The sequence below is a fragment of the Lactuca sativa genome, chromosome 4 (assembly GCF_002870075.4).
Source record: "Lactuca sativa cultivar Salinas chromosome 4, Lsat_Salinas_v11, whole genome shotgun sequence".
NCBI classification, from domain to species: Eukaryota; Viridiplantae; Streptophyta; class Magnoliopsida; order Asterales; family Asteraceae; genus Lactuca; species Lactuca sativa.
In genome coordinates, this window is record NC_056626.2 from 279,353,144 (window position 1) to 279,373,855 (window position 20,712).

At 40.1% G+C, this 20,712-nt stretch overlaps 1 pseudogene; it reads right to left on the reverse strand.

The window, feature by feature from the left end:
• Nucleotides 1-17,412: 17,412 nt before the first annotated feature.
• Nucleotides 17,413-18,715, reverse strand: LOC128133631 (acetyl-coenzyme A carboxylase carboxyl transferase subunit beta, chloroplastic-like; annotated as a pseudogene).
• Nucleotides 18,716-20,712: the final 1,997 nt, after the last annotated feature.

Genomic DNA, 20,712 nt, shown 5'->3' on the forward strand with positions numbered 1-20,712 from the left:
TATCGAATAAGACACAGGCATAAGAGTTGTTGAAAAGGAACGTACCCGTGACTATTGCGGGATCCGCTACTAATTCGTTGTGGCCAATAGCGAGTAGTCTTCCTGTTCCTACAGCATTCCCAGCCTTCGGACAGTTTTTCTTGAAATGGCCCGCTTCACCGCAGCCATAACAGGTTTGGGTCACTCCCAAACCGGGAACTTGCGAAATAGGTTTGGGTGGGGCTCTACAAAATCGAACAGTATGGCCCTTCCGGCCGCAGTTGGTGCATTGCAATTCACGGCAGGGGTCGTTATGATGGAAGGGGCACTTGGGACACTTGGGAAGGTTCCCAACATAAGCTTTCGCCGGTGCAGGAGTAGCAGGTGTGGTGGCAGCATGGACAGCCACGATCTGTTGGTTTTTGGAAGGAGGTTGAGTTCTTTTGTCCTTCTTCCGATCCCCTCGTTTCCTCTTGTTGTCGGATGAATTGGATGGTGCAGTGGCAGTTGTAGTTGCTGTTGCTAGAGTGGAAGAAACCTCATGATTGATTAAACTCTGGGCCAATTCCTTGGCGCTGTCAAAGGTCGTAGGGCGTGAGGCTAGAACGTTTCCTCGATATGAGGGCATTAAACCCCAAATGTATCGTTCAATCTTCCTTCTCTCCGTAGGGATCATGTTGGGACACATAGCCACCAAGTCGCAAAACCTAGTTGTGTAAGTTGTTATGTCGGTCCCCTTCATCTTGAGGTTCCAGAGTTCCTCCTAAAGTTTATGCATTACGCCCCTAGGGCAGTACTCTCTTCTCATGAGGTCCTTCAGTGTGTCCCAGCCCATGGTGTTGGCTGTTATCAAAGAGAGTGCACTGACATGGCCATTCCACCATGTCAGGGCCCTGTAAGTGAGGGTGGCAGTAGCGAACTTTATTTTGCTCTCCTCGGGGAATGAGCACATTTCAAAGACAGCCTCAGTTCCCTCGAACCACTGAGACAATGCTAGGATTCCTCCGGTACCATCGAAGAAGGTAGGTTTGTAGTTCATGAAGTCCTTATAAGTACATCCCTGTACTCTTTGATGGACTTCACACCAAATCTAGAGTTGCCACCGCTCGCATCACCAGAGTTCATTTGAGCCATGGCTGCCATCACAGCTACAATTACAGCTGTTTGAAACAGTAGTGGATCGAACTGCGGAGGAGGAGGTGGTGGAGGAGGGGTTTGAGTTGCTGGTCTGCCTCTATTTGGACGTTTTCGTGGAGGCATCTTTCACTGGAAAATCATAGAAATGATAGCAATAGTAAGAGTCTATTGCTAGTATGATAGGAGTGTTTTATGGACTACATCAACATAATCCAAAGATCAGAAAGAGAGTCATAGCAATAGAGTAGTTAACTGCCAATTTACTGGTATTAATGATGTAATACAGTTCATGAAAAGTGACCTAACAGTAGGTCTTACATCAAACCATAAGGAAAATGTTGGCAGTCTAGAGGCCTAATTAGAGTACTTCCAAAGCTAGGAATGTTTACAGACAAGTGCTCTACTGAGCATAGAAAGGAAAGGCTAGTCCTTAAACAAAAAAGTGAGATGATTAGACATCTTCTACGGGCAACGGGCACTCGTTGGGCGAACCCTCAGATCAGCTAGTTGACGCATAACTTCCTGAAGATGTCGTTCATGAGCCCTTTGACGTGCTCGGAGTTCCCTAACTTCGGCTCGAGATGCAGCTAGCTATTGCTGCAGAACCTCGTTAGTCCTCCTTGTCCTATCCATAGCTTCTTCAAGTTGGTGGATGCGAACAGTGTTGAGATTCGAGTTGGCATCCACTTCTACAACTCGGCCTATGGCTGCTTGACCCTGCTCGACATTCCTGGCGATCCTTCGGATCATGATGGGCAGAACTCGGTCCGCTGATCCTCCCTCGTTTATGTTGTAGAAACTTCGGTCTCCATCGTAAGGTAAAGGCTAACCCTGCTCCTCGCTCCATCGGTTCAAGGTTATTGCCCACATGGGAGTGGAACCATCAAATGTCGGACGCGGGTTGGGATTTTGAGCTTCAGGGGGTAGGTTTTTAACTTCTGGTTCGGAGCTGGAGCTATCCGAGAAGCCTTCAGCATGATGATCATCCAAAGGGATCGGTTGATCAACGTCTGACTCCTCATCGAGCCATCCTCCATTGTCCTGGTTTGGATAGTACGGATCGCCGGGATGGTGGAAGCCAGCCATGATATCTACGCGAGAAAGGGGGAATAGAAAGGTTAATAGACGTACTAATCTAGGATACTTATAAGATGAATCGTTATTAGTTGACCCAATACTTGCGTAGTGCATACCAATTACATGCAACCGAAGCAAGATAGTCCTCCGAATAAGCAACCCTAACTTCAGATCCCCAATCAAACAAGAACAGGAAATGAAGCAAAGGCCACAGATTCTGGGTCTATAGCGCCCTAGTCACATGTAACTGTGGTGTATCCACTTAGAAACTATCGTCCTACCAGTAACGACCCTTTTAGTTATCACATATGTAGCTAATAGTATACAGAATACTCCTATAGTATTCTTGTTCTAACGTTCTTGTGGTAGTGTTGGTAAGTTTTTAGACTTGTTGCAACACCTAAATCACTCTTAGGCACATGCTAGTCACTTCTGGATAAATGTAGTTGATCAGGCTACATCCCTCCAGATGTGACTATATGTCTCTAAGCTTAATTGTGTTGTTCAACAATCTTAATACTTTTGTTTTGTTCTAGTATGATACTGACCCTTTTGTAGTAGTGAGTGTATATATATATATATATATATATATATATATATATATACTTAATTAAATACTTTAGTATTTAGAAGTATATATTCTTGGTCACAGTGTTTTAGTCCCGAAGTGTTTATAGTTCGTATATCTTTTATAGGTTGATATACTTGATTCACTATAAACAATGCTCTTATACCAATCTGTCACACCCCAAAACCGATAACGGCGGAATACGTTTCGGGGTGGAGGACGTCATGTACAGTATCATCACAATTGCATAATAGTAAAAACAAGAAGCAACAACCATTTCATTTACATAGTAAGTTTAATTACAAGCGTGTTCTGTAAAGTTTCAATAGACACCAAAATATATCAAAAATAAGAGATGGGTCTTGTATGCTCCATCTTCTCCAAAATGTTGCACCTGTACCTGTCTATCTTTGACCTGAGGATACAAGTTATTTTGAAAACGAGTATCAGCATAAAGCTGGTGAGTTCATAAGAATTTAGTGTCGTTGATGTATATAAAAATGTTTTAGAACTTATAGTGTGAAAAGTTGCAATTTATGTTTATAAGTAATAGAAAACCCTAGAAAATCCTATATTTTCCAGAAAGTACATCGTAAGTGAAATCCTTTAATTTGCGTGTAAGTTTTATCATTGAAAACCTTTAGTTGTAAAAGTATGGTTGTAAATCTCAAGTATGTAATGTAGATAAGGAAACGTTATGCCAGTTGACAGTAGTAGTGGTGCAACTTCCATTAGTAATAGGTACTTACTTACTTCGGGATATTAGCTTAGATTTTAGTCTTAGTGTATTAATGTGGATATACGTGTATTCCTTTATGTGACCAATAGTGTGAGAAGTAGAGAGTCTGATGACATTCCCGGTCATACGTAGTGTAGTGAAGTAGTGTCACCCCTGAGCCTGGTCGGCTTGAACTGTAGTTAACAGTCGGGATATAATAGTGTATGCCCCATATAGATCTATACATGTAGTGTCGCCTTCCTTCCGGAAGGCCCTGGTCACATGATGTAAGCGCGGTAGAGTGTCTTATAGAGGGATAGTGTGTTATGCTCTGGATTAGTGTTTTCTCTTGTATTATAGAGTAGTAGTATTTTGTATAGTTCATAGAGCGTTCTCTTATACATGTATCATCTTGTAATAATAATAGTTATAGTGTGTCTAGTAGTAGCAGTAACGAGTAATAGTAGCCTTAACTATACCTATTATAGTTAACTTAGTGTGTATGGTTCTCGGCATTTGTATAACAAAGGTATTGAATATGATGAAGACTTTTATATCTAACACCAATATACATGATATATAACTAAGAAATCAACGACAGTCGGACGGATAACAGATACCCTAAGACCACATCAAACAAGAACAGGAAATAAAGCGAGCTATCGGTCCTAAGTCCTTCAAGTCTTACTTATATAAATATACTAATGTAGATATATTTATATAAAAAGTAAATTTAAACACAATTTGAAAATAATTTAATAACAATTTAACAAAAAGAATGCATTTAGGTATTTTCTAAAAATAGTTTTGTTCTCAAAGCAGTTTTAAAAATGTAGAGATCTTTTGTAAAGAATGGTGATAAATCACATATGATTGGTACTATGAATGGTAAATCACATGTGATTGATTTCCATAAATTGTACATTTGACGTGTATCCCCCCCCCCCTAAAACATGTAAAAACAGTTGAAAAGGTTCATTAAGGGGTATGAACTCACCTGAAATGAGTAAATCGGGTGAATGTGTCGGATGAGCGTTTTGTGTCAAGTAAGGACTTGTACACCCTTTATGACCCTAGTAACATATGAAGATATATGTTGTACAAGTAATTAGTGACTTAAACTCTTATTTAAACATATAGACATTCTAATGTGATTAAAGGTCTTATGGTTGAGTGCTAGAAGGTTAATGGGTTGTATGGAAGGAGTGTATGACCTCACTTTGGAGTTTACTCTCCTAGAACCCACTCTAAGTGAGTTCATGGTTGGGAGGCCACATCCCCCATGAGTTTACGGCCGTAAACTCATGGGAGGAGTGTTTTTGAATGATTTCAAGTCTCATGTGGTTCTAGAAATGGTTCTAAGGAATTATACAAGGCTATAGGGGTGTTTAAGGGTCCAAGAGTATACTCCCTTGGAGTTTACGGCCCAAAGGCCACTCCTTGGGGGTTTACGGCCGTAAACCCTAGGGTTTATGGTAGTAAACTCTTGTACACCGCATTCTTTGATTTCTAGGTCTTTGGTTTAATTCTAACAAATTCTAGTGAAAGTTATAAGGCTTTTTAGGGGTTTAAACTCCCATTTTGCATGATTTAAGGGGAGTTTACGGCCTAAGCACATGCTTGGGTCGTGAACTCTATTTTACCCCTCAAATGTTTGTGTTTAATTGTTCCAAACCCGAAATAGCAAGTCCCTAATCCATATCTTAAGCCTAAGGGTGGTTTGGAAGTGTTTTCAGACATGATTTGCATGGTTAGAGGGTGTTTACGGCCTAAGCATGTGCTTGGGCCGTAAACCCTCTTTTATGCCCTAAAAATTGTTGTTTTGAGGTTCAAACACTTCTAGGTTAATTCCACAACTAGTTTCTAAGCTCAAATGAAGGAAAATTGGGACTTTTGGCACCATTTTAGGTGTTTACGGCCTAAGGAGGTTCTTAGGCCGTGAACTCCTCTTTGATGACCATTTTGTGTGATTTTTTGAGCTATTGCAACAAGAAATTATGTTTAGAACAAGTTTGGGTAGAAGATCTTACGTTTTGGAGGCGGAAACTTGCGGTTTTGAGTCGAAAACGAGCTAGAGAGAGATAGTAGAGAGAGAGAGAGTGTGGATCTAGAGTGGTAAAAAGCTTCTATGTAGTGTTCAACTCCCTATATATAAGTCTCGGGTGTTGCACCCGATATACGACTACCCGATGCTAAAGCTTAACGAGGTTTAAACTTTTTACCCGCGTTAAATGGTTGAAATAAAAATAACATTTTCCAAATAAATGGAAATGAAATTTACTAGTTTTATTTATTTTGTTACGACAATAACAACATAAGATATAAATAAATAAATAAACATTTATTTATTTGACGATCCCAATATTAACGGAACTTTTATAAAATGACATATTTCGTTAGCGGAAACGGTTTAATTTAACGGAACAAACTTTGGGTTGTCACAAGTTTATCATTTATATTTTAATAGTTTTATGTTGCAAAAAGAGAAATTTTTTTTCTTAAAGTATCTCTTCGTATGGGTAGGTGAAGAAAAAGAGTCGGTTGAGGTATTTTTTAGAATCGAAGAGTTTGTGATTTTTTTCCGTCTTCTTAGGCATCTGAAACAACTCAACAAGTAATATGTATAATTATGATTTTTACTTTTATGTTCAAGTTATTTGTTTAATACTTTTCATGTATATTTTTATTAAACGTTTTTAATAAATAGTTGTGAGATTTGTTTATTATGTTGCATCATAAAGTCATATTTTTATTTCTTTTATTTTAATTTGGTTCTTTTATTCAAAGACACTTAAATGTAGCTTGCTTTAGAAGATACCTCAAAAAAACAAAAATACCCTTGTTACCATTTAAACATGAAAACTTTACTCCATGTACAGATACGCATACATAATTACACACAAACAAAAAAGCTACTGAATAGCTTGAAAATATCTATGTAGAATCTTTTATAAATAATTTTAAGACTTTATTATAAAACACATGTATATAAAAGTCTCAAAATAAATTATTTAAATAAAATAAAATGATTTTTTTTATTGAATTTGAAGTCCAGTATTAAACACCTTATATATAACTCTACATTTATTTTATTAATTTATTAACTTTTTCTATTGTTTTTATCCTTTTTCTATTGATGATTGAATATAATAACTATATTATTCTGGGTCGAAAACCATATATGCTCACCAGGCTCCCAAGCCTGACCCACTCAGTTTTCTTTGCATTACAGGTAATGGCACAAGAGTATAAGTTGGTTAACTTGACGAGAGATTTTGGATTATAGACCAGTAGTTGTAAATAACTGTTGTAAGGTTAAATTGTATTGTTTATGCTTTTTGGTATGTATCGGAACATGACATCCCGAGGTTTTATTATTTAATGAAAAGTACATTCTCTTTGAGAAATGTTTTGATAAAGTTTTATCATATTTTGTTTGGGAACAAATTCCGCAACTGTTTTCTTTAAAAGATTGCTCTGATTTTAAAGCAAAGCATAAACAAATAAGTCTTTTCTGGTCGTGAAATTTGGGATGTCACAAATAGTATCTCACATTTTAGTTATCTTGTTCTTGTTATAGTATGTAAGTTCCTTCTTGTTCTTGTAAATAAATAGTATACTTTGTAATGAATAGTAATAGTATGTATGTATTAACTCATGTATTGTTTCTCTGTTCTAGAAATAGTATGTAGTGATCCTCTAAACTATACCTATTATAGTTTACTAGTATGTTTGTTTGAACTGTAACTAATCTGGAGAAAAGACTCAATTGCCCAATGTATACAACTGAGTTAAGTATGTACTTTGAAAATGGAGTTTAATATTCATGTATATATTTAGTTAGTATAACTATGATTTAACCGACAGTCAGACTAGTGATCCTACCCTAAGCCCACAACCAAACAAGGAACAGGATTCAAGGTATTTACCAATAGTCCTAAGTACGTTAAAGCATACTTATACATAAATATATAAACAAATACGATTTTGATAATAAACAGTAATCTAAAATAGTTTAAAAGAGTTTTTGAAATGATTTTAACAATAATTATTAGCATAAGAAATCCTTTGTTTGTTTGTTTTCACATGTAAATATTAACACAATTCTATTGTGTTCTACTTGTATTCCCCTCCCCCTAAAAACATTGAAAAAAGGTAAATTGTATGGGTATGAATTCACCTTGTGTGAGTGATTCGTTTTAATGTTCGATATAGGATGATTATTTCCACAAGTTAGATATCGAGACAAAACAAGTCCTAAAATGCATTTCACATAGTATATATATGTATACAATTAGTTAATAGAATCATAGATACGATAAGGAAATCGACTAATTTGTAAGTTTAACTTACAAATAAGAGTGTTAGAAGCCAAATATAAGGTTGCAAGGAGTTTACGGCCATAAGAGGTTGAAGTTCTTGGGTTTTCGGCCACCTTCAAGTATGTGTTCTTGGTGTTCTTGGTGAAACCAAGAACATTCAAGGGTTTTCGGCCCAAGTTATGGAGATTGGAAGTGTTTGTAAGTTTATTACAAGATCAATGTGTGATCCTTGCAAGATTCTAAGTTGAATTTAAGAGAATTTCACATGAATTTCAAGAAAAGAAGAAGTTTCTCATGTTCTTGAGGAGAGAAGAGGTTTTCGGTTGATGATACTTGAGAGAGATTCTTGATTTTTCGGCTGAGAAGTGTAGAATGAAGGGAAAAATCAGTCAAACATGTATAAATACATAAGAGATTGCGGCTGTAAATGTTTCCCGAGGAGATAAGATCCTCGGTTTGCGGCTGCGAGGGGAGTTCATGGCAGCAACCAGTTTGCGGCCATCTTCGGTTTGTGGCTCCCTTCGTTTGCGGTCCGTAGAAAAGAAAAGAAAGAAGAAGAAGCGACGAGGGTTTTGCGGCTTGGAAGCCATTTACGGTCTGAAGGCTTACTGCTCATGTGAGACTTCTCGGATTAGCACTACACTTCTAATTTAAGCAATACTTCAAATAAAAAGCTTTTAAACAAATAAAGGTTATCAAACCAACCTTAATAAGAAAAATCCAAATAATAAGTTAGACTTTAGTTGACTCAAGTTTGACTTTTACATAATTGAAATTACGGGTTGTCACATCACCCCCCCCGTTAGAGGGAATTTCGTTTTGAAATTAAGTCTAAGAGATACACATGGACTAAGGAAAAAGATGAGGATACTTATGTTTCATTTGACCCCCTGCTCCCAAGTGAATTCAGGTCCTTGCTTTGCGTTCCAACGAACCTTCACTATCGGAATACGGCTTTGTTTGGTTTGCTTGAATTCCCTATCCATGATCTCTACCGGTTCTTCCACGAAGTTGAGACTCTCATTGATCTCGATTTCATCAAGTGGCATAACAAGAGTCTCATCAGATAGACACTTCTTTAGGTTTGATACGTGGAAGGTAGGGTGTACGTTACTAAGTTCTTGAGGTAGTCGGAGTTTGTAAGCTACATGGCCGATTCTAGAGAGAATTTCAAAAGGCCCAATGTACCTTGGATTTAGTTTACCACGCTTTCAGAAGCGTATCAAGCCCTTCCAAAGTGAGACCTTCAATAGAACAATGTCACCAACCTGAAATTCCAAAGATTTTCGTCTTTTGTCAGCGTAGCTTTTCTGTTGGTCTCTAGAGGCTTTCAATCGTCCACGAATCTGAACAATATTTTATGTTGTTTCCTGGATGATTTCCAGACCAGTGAGAGTGTTGTCAGAAGCTTGTCCTTTAGCTAGTTGCATGTCACCCACCTCAGCCCATCCCAGAGGGGATCTGCACTTCCGGCCATAAAGGGCTTCAAATGGAGCAACTTTGATACTAGAATGGTAGTTGGTGTTGTATGAAAACTCCACCTATGGTAAATGGATATCCCACGCTTTACCAAAGCCGATCACACAAGCTCTCAGCATGTCTTCCAATGTTTGTATCGTCCTCTCACTCTGTCCATCAGTTTGTGGGTGGTAAGCTGTATTCATGTCCAGCCTAGTTCCCAAGGATTTTTGTAGCGACTGCCAGAATCTTGAGGTGAATCTACCGTCTCTATCAGAGATGATTGATAATGGGAACACCATACAGATGCACTATCTCTCTAATGTATGTTCTTGTCAGTTTCTCCATCTTGTCGGTTCCTTTGATTGGCAGGAAGTGTGTGGACTTAGTTAACCTATCAACGATCACCCAAATGGTATCGAGACCACCCGTTGTCTTAGGTAACTTGGTTATGAAATCTATTGTAATTCGCTCCCACTTCCGCTCAGGTATCTCCGGTTGTTGTAGCAAACCTGAGGGCTTTTGGTATTCGACCTTAACCTTGGGGCAAGTAAGACACTTGCCCAAGAAGGTAGCAATCTCTGCTTTCATGTTAGGCCACCAATATAAATTTTTGAGATCCAGATACATCTTATCTGAACCTGGATGAACGAAGTTGATGTGTGTTGAATGCACTAGTTTTAATCCTACTTTTTAATATAAATTAGACACACAAAATGCAGTGAACCTATCGATTGTTAGTATAGTTTAACAAGCAGGGTATCGAACATAGGGAACGACAATTAAGCTAATTACTAATATTATCTAAAAACAAACGATAAAGGAAAGGGGTTTCTCTAGTTTTGCAATACTATAAACTTAAATACTTAACTAATACTCAACTAAGCAACTAACAACTAAGCAAATGAAAATCAACTAAATTCAATAGTGGGAAAGACTTCTGTTTAGGTTTTGAATCATCTATTCCTATGGTTGATTTTATGACAAGTGCAATGGATTAATTAGCATTGGCTCTGATTAATGTGATTAGGTTCACATTCGCTATTACTAATCCTTAGAAAACAAATCAATTTAACCAGTGATCAAGTGATTAAACTAGTTAATTTCCTAGTTTCTAGATTCGGGTTAAGTAAGAATTGTACTTAGCTAATCAAATTACTAATTCAATTAACCTCTTGTTTATGGTTCGTCACACAAGGCTCACACATTAATTTACCTGTTTTCTTGTTAACCTTAGTTTCACGTTCGCTATTCCTAGGCATATAACAACATTTTCACACAAATCATATGAGATTAGCAATTAAAAGATGTTCATGCAACTTAATATGTTGGTTAATTAACAGAAAATAGTTGTAATTAACACATAAGGTTCTTTAACAAGCTTAACAAAACAAATTCATAAAGTCATCTATCGTAAACAGAAGTTATGAGTTTTAGCTCATGATTAAAGCAGAAAACAACTCAAAAATGAAATCAAATAGTTTACACATAGTTTAAAAAAAATATTAGGTAAATAGTACACTTGATTCGCCTTGATCTCCCCAAAATCGAATGATTAGACTTGATCTTCGAGTTCCAGAGCATTAGCAGCAGTTTGAATCACAATTTTATCCCCAGTGGTTCTAGAGAGAGGTCCCAAATTCATGAATTAAAGTCCCTTATATAGTTTCTGAAAACAGGGGATACTCGTCGAGTCCATAAACCGACTTGGCGAGTCCACCACTTAATATCCATATACGAAAAGGACACTTACTGGATCGTAAATATTCGAGCCTACTCGGCGAGTAGGCACCCAAATCGCCGAGTTCTTCAGGGTTTTTTTCTTTCTTTCTTCTTTCTTCAATTCCCGAGCCTCCTATCGCTTTTTCTGCTTCCTTTTGCTTCCGAGCTCATCTTTTAGGCTACAAATACATTTTAAACATATTTAAGTATCTTTTGTTCATAATTTGTAATAAAATAGCCAAAAATTATTTAAGATTTAACACAAAATATTTGACTAATTATGCACATATCAGGAGTATCGAGTATTGTGTGCGTCGTTCATGACAACGTCTCTAAAATCACCGAGTTTCGGTGTCCAAATCGGATCCATGAGGTATAAGGCTTCATTACCCTTGACTTCTAAGTTCTTATCCATTCCTCTCAGGGTTTCACCTGACACATTTTCAGGTTTCAAGGCTTCCTGCTGAGCCTCCTTAATTTGTGTGGACAAATGTGAATGGATTGTCATAGTCAATGCCTTGTCTCTATGACCTGAGTATTCTTTCCGACTTAGGGCGTCAACTACTACATTGGCATTACCGGGATGATAACGAATTACGCATTCGTAGTCATTTAGTAGCTCAACCCACCGTCGTTGTCTCATGTTGAGATCCTTTTGGTCAAATATGTGTTGAAGGCTTTTGTAGTCTGTAAAGACAGTGATTTTCGTACCATACAGGTAGTGTCTCCAGATCTTCAAAGCAAATACCACTGCTCCTAACTCGAGATCATGTGTAGTGTAGTTGACTTCGTGTGTCTTAAGTTGTCTTGAGGCATAAACGATGACCTTTCCCCATTACATAAGAACACATCCAAGCCTTTGATTGGATGCATCGCATTATACCACAAAATCTTCTATCCCTTATGGGAGGGATAATATCGGTGTGCTGCATAAGGCTTGCTTTAGTGTTTGGAACGCCTTTTCTTGTTTCTCTTCCCAATCAAAGGTCACACCTTTCTGGGTTAATGTAGTAAGTGGTTTTGTGATCCTTGAGAAGTTTTGAATGAATCTGCGATAGTAACCGGCAAGGCCTAAGAATTGACGGATTTCCATAGGCGTCCTTGGTGCCGACCAGTTCTCGATGGCCTTGATTTTGGAAGGGTCCATGTGAATTCCCTCTTTGCTAACCACGTGACCCAAGAATTCGACTCTTCGAATCCAAAATTCGCATTTAGAGAACTTCGCATAAAGTTTCTCTGCTCGTAGTGTTTCCAAGATCTGTCGTAAGTGTTGACTATGTTCCTCCTTACTGCGTGAATAGATAAGTATGTCATCAATGAATACTATCACGAATTTATCTAAGTAAGGACGGCACACCCGATTCATTAAGCCCATGAATACCGTGGGTGCATTGGTTAATCTGAAAGGCATCACTACAAACTCGTAGTGACCATAACGAGTTCAGAAGTCTGTTTTGGGAACATCTTCCTTTAACACTCGTAGCTGGTGATACCCGGATCTCAGGTCAATCTTTGAAAAGTAGCTTGCTTCTTGAAGTTGGTTGAACAAATCATCTATACGTGGCAAGGGGTATCGATTCTTAACGGTAAGTTTGTTTGGCTCTCGATAGTCGATGCGCATACGGAACGATCCATATTTCTTCTTTACGAACAAGACCGGTGCTCCCCGGGGTGAAAAGCTTGGTCTAATAAATCCACTGCTGAGTAGTTCGTTCAGTTGACCGGATAGTTCCTGTATCTCAGCTGGTGCTAGTCGGTAAAGCGATTTGGCTATAGGGGTAGCTCCTGGAATTAAGTCGATTCTGAACTCGACTTGACGTTGTGGAGGTAATCCTAGAAGTTATTCGGGAAAGATGTCGGGAAAGTCGTAGACTTATGGGATGTTCTTTATGTCATTCACCTTTTAGTTCACATCAACCACGCGAGCATAGAACGCGTGATATTCCTTTCGCAAGTACTTCTTGGCTTGAACACTTGAGATTATTCGAAGGTTCGTGTCTGGTTTGTCGCCATAGATAACTAGGGTTACTCTATTCGGTAGATTAAGACGAATGGCCTTCTCATAACACCGGATGTCATCACGATGAAGACTCAACAATCCATGCCGATAATGACGTCAAAACTTTTAATTGAGACAGGCATGAGGTCGATGTGAACTGCATAACTATCTAGAGTGAGGGTACATCCTATGTATATATCGTTAGTTCTCTCAGTCTTCCCGTTAGCCATTTCTATGGTGAACATTTCTTTTAGTGCTTGTGGTTGTTGTTTAAGTAAGTGTGCAAATTTTTGATTCACGAAACTCCTTTTCGCTCCACTATAAAATAATATGCATACATAAGATTTATCGAGGAGAAACGTACCCGTGACCACTGAAGGGACTGCCACGGCTTCCTCATGTCCAATAGCCAAAACTCTTCCCACTCCGCCAGTATTCCCCGCCTTTGGGCAATTCCGTTTGTAGTGCCCAACTTCACCGCACCCGTAGCAGGCCTAGCCTGCTCCAGTACCAGGGACTTGGGAGATTGGTCTTGCCGGTGCTTTACAGAAATAGGCAGTGTGCCCTTCTTGTTGCAGTTAGCATAGTGCATCTCCCGGCATGCTCCATTATGATGGAAGTTGCACTTATTGCATTTTGGCAGACTCCCAACGTACTGTTTTGCTGGTGTCGGGACAGCAGGGGTTGTTGCAGCATGAATAACCACAATCTGTTGTTTATTGGAAGATTTCTACGATGATTGGTTCTTCTTCTTGTCCCAAAACTTCCTCTTTTTATCATTTTTTTGGTCGGTTCTGGGACAGCAGGGGTAGTTGCTTGAGGACGAACTCCATGGTCGATGAGTCTTTGTGCCAATCGCTTGGCACTGTCGAAGGTAGAGGGGTTCGAAGACAACATATTCCCCTGAAATGGAGGTACCAGTCCCCAGATGTACCTCTCGATCTTTTTGCTCTCCGTGGGGACCATCCCTGGACATAGAGCCACCAAATCACTGAACCTAGCCGTGTAGGCTACTATGTCAGAACCTTTCATAGTAAGGCTCCAAAGTTCCTGTTCAAGTTTTTGAACTTCACCCCTCGGGCAGTATTCCCCTATCATAAGATCCTCCAGTGTCTCCCAGCCCATTGCGTTATTCACTATGAGAGTAAGTGACTTGACATGGCCATTCCACCATGTGACGACCCTGTCGGAGAAGGTGCAGGTAGCAAATTTTACTTTTCTTCCTTCTGGGCAAGAGCAGATCTCAAAGATAGACTCCGTTTTCTCAAACCATTGCGACAGAGCAATGATTCCCCCAGTACCATTAAAGACTTTAGGTTTGCAGTTGGTGAAGTCCTTGTAGGAACACTCCCTAGGGTGTCCATGACTATCACCTTGGGTAGAATTAATACTCGTTCCACCCTTGCTAGTACCGCTAGCGTTGATTTGAGTTAAGGGTGCCATTATAGCCGCGGTTACTGCAGCTTGAAAAACTACAGGATTGAATTGAGGTGGAGGTGGTGGTTGAGTTTGAGTTATTGGCAGATTGCGCCTGTTTGATTTACAAGGAGGCATCTTTCAACTATAAGATTACAAAGATGAAGATAATTGTAAGTGTTCAAGAGTGAGTATAATGAGAGTGTTCCTTGAACTAATTCACCATAGTTCAACATGTAATTGTTTGCAATAGAGATCTACCACTACAAAGATGAAAGAATTTGGATAGAGATTTTCCAATAGAATTAGATGCCTGTCAATATCATTGGTAGTATCGATGTATAGAGTTCAGGAAAATTAACCTTGTAATAGGTCTACAACAAACCAATATAGAGAAAACTTTGACAGCACAAAGACCTAACGAAACTTGAAAGTTCAAGGTCTAAATATAAGTAGGAAAATAATAATAGAGTCTAAAAAGCAGACTTAATCTATATCCAAAAGAGATAGTAGAGTATGCTCTACTTGCGAGAAGTGTTGTTTTGGTTAGTACTAGATTCTGCCCTAGATTCAGCCAACTCATGTTCTGTTTCCCACACACGCCTTTCCAATGCAACGTGGCTTTGTCTAAGTTCTCTAACTTCATATCGGCTGACATTCAATTCCATCTGTAGTGCGTCGGCGTGAGTCATCCTTGTTAACTCCTGTTCGTCGGTGAGATGGCTGAGACGAACTGTGTTGACTCCTGAGTTAGCACGAATTTCCATGACTTGTTCTGTAACACCCATAAAAATTCAGCCACTTTAAGACTTTTTCAAACATCCAAAAGCCATTAGTTATTACAAAATGTTTTCAAAATAGTTTAATATCAGAGTATCCCATAAACCATAAGTCCAAAACACGAGGATGTGTACGGTCACGCCTTCGCCTTCCCACGGTCATCCGTTGAACCTGAAATAATAAACTGAAACTATAAGCTCGAAGGCTTAGTGAGTTACCCCCAAAATGCCCATACATACAATGATACACATACAGTAACAAACCGCATACTATGGGTCCAATCATCCATCGAGATGGAATACCCCAGGCCCTCAACCATTGGGTTGGAATGCCAACATACCGATACACTTCACATAACACATATACAACTAACAGCACGTACTGGGTCCCCAACTTTACAGACTGGATTACCCCTGGGCCTACAGTGTGAGTTTGGATTGCCTTCCAGGCCCACAACTCACACCTGGATTGCCATCGAGCCCACAGTACGAGTCTCCCTTAGCTCATATTACCGCACAGAGCAATTTCACCTCAACCCATACCACATAATATGTCAACATATAACACAACTAATGCACATACGGATAATCACATAATACTACAAGTAGTCCTACAAATCTACCTAACTGGCATAACAACTAGCAAGAAGATAGTTAGGCCAACTATAGGTTACTAAGCATAACCACATCCGATCTACCAGGATACCGATCTAACAGATCATACTAGCATATAACCATCCTATCTACCAGGATACCGAACTAACATATCACAATAGAAATAATCCTAATAACAAAACACAGGTTCGGCCTTGGTGCCTTAGACGCTTGAGTACAGTGAGGATAACTCACCTGGCACTGCTGAAGTCCCACAGACAAAACTTCAGTTGTTGGTTGACAGATTCCCGAACTGTCAACATCAAACAACACCTAATTAATAATTGGGTTCCAAGCCCAAGGTCCAACTCACACTCCAAAGGCCCAAAAGTTAAGTAATGGGCCAAAGCCCAATATATGGGCCAATTTTCCAAATTAGGCCGGACCTCTGCATGGTCTTTCTTTAAAGCCCATCCAATTATTCTAGTCCAACTCTTTGTATTCCCATGGCCCAATATCACGTAATCATAAAGGCCCAATTATGGCCCAATTTTCCAAATTGGGCCCAAGACTCTCACAGGGGCCTTACCCTAAAACCCATACAATTATTTAGTCCATTTACTTATTCTTGGAAAGCCCACTAATAGTCCAATCACCAAAGCCCAATAGAAAGGCCCAATTCAAGGTTGGAGTAAGATTAGGGTTTTCACATGAAATGATGATTAGGGTTAAGTGTTCCTACTTAACCCATTAAGGACTTAATCCATAAAGTCCAATATTGCCTTAGGTTAATTTTGCACACGATTATTAATTAATATCTTAAGTTTATTAAATAATTCTCGTGCGGTCTCGATAAATCCCAAAATTAGGGTTTCATGGCATTAGGGTTTTCCAAACCCTAATTAGGGTTTCCAACCCAAATACTAGCCCATTACTCAAATGGTTGGGCTTTTTGGTCAATTAGGGCTTCATTGGGCCCATTAGGGTTTCATTGCGCCCACTTTGTCCAAGCATCCCCAAACGAGTCAAAATGCAAACGAGGCACACCGCCACCTAACACGGCGGTTGGTGGTGGCAGGAGGCGGCAGCCACCACCTCACGGTGGTTGTTATGGATTTTTATATTCATTATTCCACTTTTATTTACAATTTACAATGCTCAACCCCAAAGAACACATACACCAATACAACACACACACACACACACACAACCACCTTGTGGTGGCCGGCGGTCGTAGATGGTGGCAGCCACCACCTCACAGTGGTGGTAGTGGCTTTTATCAAGAAATTCGGCCAAGATAACCTCACACATAGAACACACTAACATCAGAACATATACACACGACCAACCACCTCACAATGGCAGCAGAAATGGTCCTGACGGGGCGGCAGCAGCACTAGGAGGCTCTATGATAGTGGTCGGAGAAGAGTAGGAGTAGAATGGTCCTTGGCGTCGTTCATGGCGGTTCTTCCGACCGCTGACATCATCACCGGTGGCTAGGGTTGGCACTTCAAGGCAAGGCAACTGGCGACTTGTGAGCAACAGCAGCGGCAACATGAATGGCTACATCCGGAATGAAATGACACCCTCACAGTGGCCTTCGTTCACAGTCACAACGCCCTCACGGTGGCCTTCGTTCCCAGTCACAACAGGAACAACGACGGCTGGAGAAAGCATGGGCGGCGGCTCACGTCTTCAATGGCAGCGGAATGATGCCAACTTGCAATTAGATCGAATAAGCCTTTTTGGAATAAATACTCGACCGCTTGTGAACCCTCGGGTACTGTTTTATTCAATGTTTTTTCAATTACTCTTTTACCCGCAAAGGAAATGTAGGCATTGGGTTCGGCAATAATCATATCCCCCAACATACCAAAACTAGCTGTCACCTCACCAGTAGTAGGAGATGTAAGAATTGGTACATAGAATAACTTTTTATTTGATTGATAATCATATAAAGCAGAAGATATTTTAGTCATTTGCATCAAGCTCAAACTTCCTTCTTGCATGCGTGCCCCTCCGGAATCACACACTATAATAAAAGGTAGAAATTCTTTAGTAGCGTATTCAATCAAACGGGTAATTTTCTCCCCGACCACGGATCCCATACTACCTCCCATAAACTGAAAATCCATAACCTCAATTGCTACGGTAATACCGTTTAGTTGCCCTCTGCCTGTTTGAACAACCTCGGTTAATCTTGTATTTCTTTAATAAGAATCAATACGATTTTTATAAGGCTCCTCCTCCGAATGAAATTCAATGGGATCCAGAGAGACCATGTCTTCATCCATAGGCTCCCAAGTGCCCGTATCGATCAAAAGTTCAATTCTATCTGAACCACTCATTTTCAAATGATATCCACATTGTTCACAAAGATGCATCTTTGATTTAAAAAAATTTCTTATAATTTAATCCATAACAATTTTCGCATTGAACCCACAAATGTCGGTATTGTTGAGTTACACCCATATGAGTAGAACTTTCTGGTATAGTTTGATCACTCGTTGTGATATCCTCGTTTTGACTACTATTTTCAATTTTACTACAAATGGAACTAGAAATGTAATTGTTATTGGAATTATTGTTACTGGAATTATTGTTAGTGGAATTATTGTTACTGGAATTATCGTTACTAGAATTATTTTTACTCGAATTATCGTTACTGGAATTATTGTTACTTGAATTATTGTTATTGGAATTGTCATTACCACTTACAATGTAATTATCAATACAGATTTAGGACTGAAGATAGTTGTAAATGCAACTATTAATGTGATTATTCCAAGTATACTGAGTATCATCCATGTAACGATCATGGTCGGGATTCTTACTCTTAGATCAATTATTCAGATCACTAGAATTCTGATAAAAAGAACTTTCTAGTTCATTACAAAAAGGATGATCATTGGCAATCTCAAAAATATGATTTTCAATATCAAAATAGATAGATTAGTTGTCCCCATTAAAACGATCGTCTTCGTTGGTTGTTGTTATCCGTGTAACGACCGAAAAACACAACCAATTTTAAATTTTTCAAAAACATCTCAATTCCAATAATTCTTTACAAAAAGGTTTCCAATACAAAATATTAATCGTATTCCCAGAATCATAACACCACAAAAGTATGAGGAGCGGTACGATCATGCCTTTGCCTTGCCACGATCTCCTGAAGAACCTGAAAAACATGAAACCACAACTGTAAGCCCGAAAGCTTAGTGAGATACCCCCAAAATACCAACCACAAATACCATACACGCACAACATGCCATAACATATCCGATCATAGAACAATCATGCTCTCCGGGTCTACTGTGTGACTGGTCCGCCGCACCGGCCAACAGTCCACCTGGTCCACCCTCTGAGTCTATCCGCATACATCGAGTCTACAGTGTGATTGGTCCGCCCGTTCCCGGGCCTTCAATCCACCTGGTCCACTCTCTGAGTCTACAGTATGACTGGTCCGCCCGCATCGGGCCTTCAGTCAGTCTGGTCCACTCTCCGAGTCTACAGTATGACTGGTCCGCCCGCATCGGGCCTTCAGTCAGTCTGGTCCACTCTCCGAGCCTTCGGCATGTCTGGTCCGCCCCTACCGGGACCTACAGCCTATCCGGTCCGCTCGCTGGGCCTACGGGACAACCGGTCCGCCCTGGGTATCTTGGCCTACTGCACACAGCAGGACCCGCCTCAACCCAACTCCAGTCCAAACATCCATGTGCACATATACATATAATCATCTAACAATTCACAGATAACAAGCAGATCAACAGATCACATAACATGCCACTATCCTAACCAGGATACCGACCTAACAGGTCACTAACATAGCATCTCCCTATCTCTCTGGATAACGATCTCAATCAGGTCTCTAGCATATACCATCCTAACTCACAGGATGCAAACATGATAAAGCAGTAACATAAAAACAACTACCCGGATCTCAATCCGATAAGGGCCGGCCTTGGTGCCTTAGACCCCGTTGATATAGTGAGGATAACTCACCTCAAAGCTGCCGACTGAACAGATAATCCAAGCTACTCCGATCACTGATACGATCCCCACCACTGGTCAACCACCAATGCGCTGAACTCAAGACAACAAACAATAATTACCAAAATGCCCCTGGACACCATTGGTCAACCCTTGGACAAAGACAAGGTCAAAGTCAACTCCTGACTGACCCTACTCGCCGAGTCAACCCTATGACTCGCCGAGTTCCCATACTCAGACTTCACTCCATCCGCGACCTAACTCGCCGAGTCACCCCGAGACTCGCCGAGCCCACCAACTCAGAGACCACTCGCACACGACTCACCGAGTCATCCCTTGACTCACCGATTCTTGACTCAACCAGAGAATATCGGGACTCTTCGACAAGACTCGCCGAGTCCAAGAACAGACTCGCCGAGTCCAAGGCTATCATCAACGTACTCGCCGAGTTGTTCATACAACTCGCCGAGTTCAAGGCTATCTTCAACCGACTCGCCGAGTTGTTCTTCCAACTCGTCGAGTCCCAGCTCATCTTCAAGCAACTCGTCGAGTTCACCCATGTGACTCGCCGAGTACCACCGATCTGAAACCATTCAGAAGCATTCCAGGCCATGCAAATGATCCAAAACATAGATCTAGCCTTATACAACTCATCCATCACGTAAAGTGGCAAACTTTACGTGAATCCCAAGAGATCTAGGCCTTAATCACTTATAACTAGGGTTTGGGACTTGCAAGCTTCACTAAACACTCCAACACAGGGACTTTTATGCTCTTTGATTCTCCTCCCTTCCAGATCTGAGGTAGTAACCTCAGATCTACCCTTTAGACTTCCATTTACACCCTTAAACAAGATCCCACAACCCCCAAATTGAAGAAACAATATACAATCAGACCAAGAACGGGATATTACCTCCAATGGACGTCCCCAACTGCAATGAAGTTGATTCCAA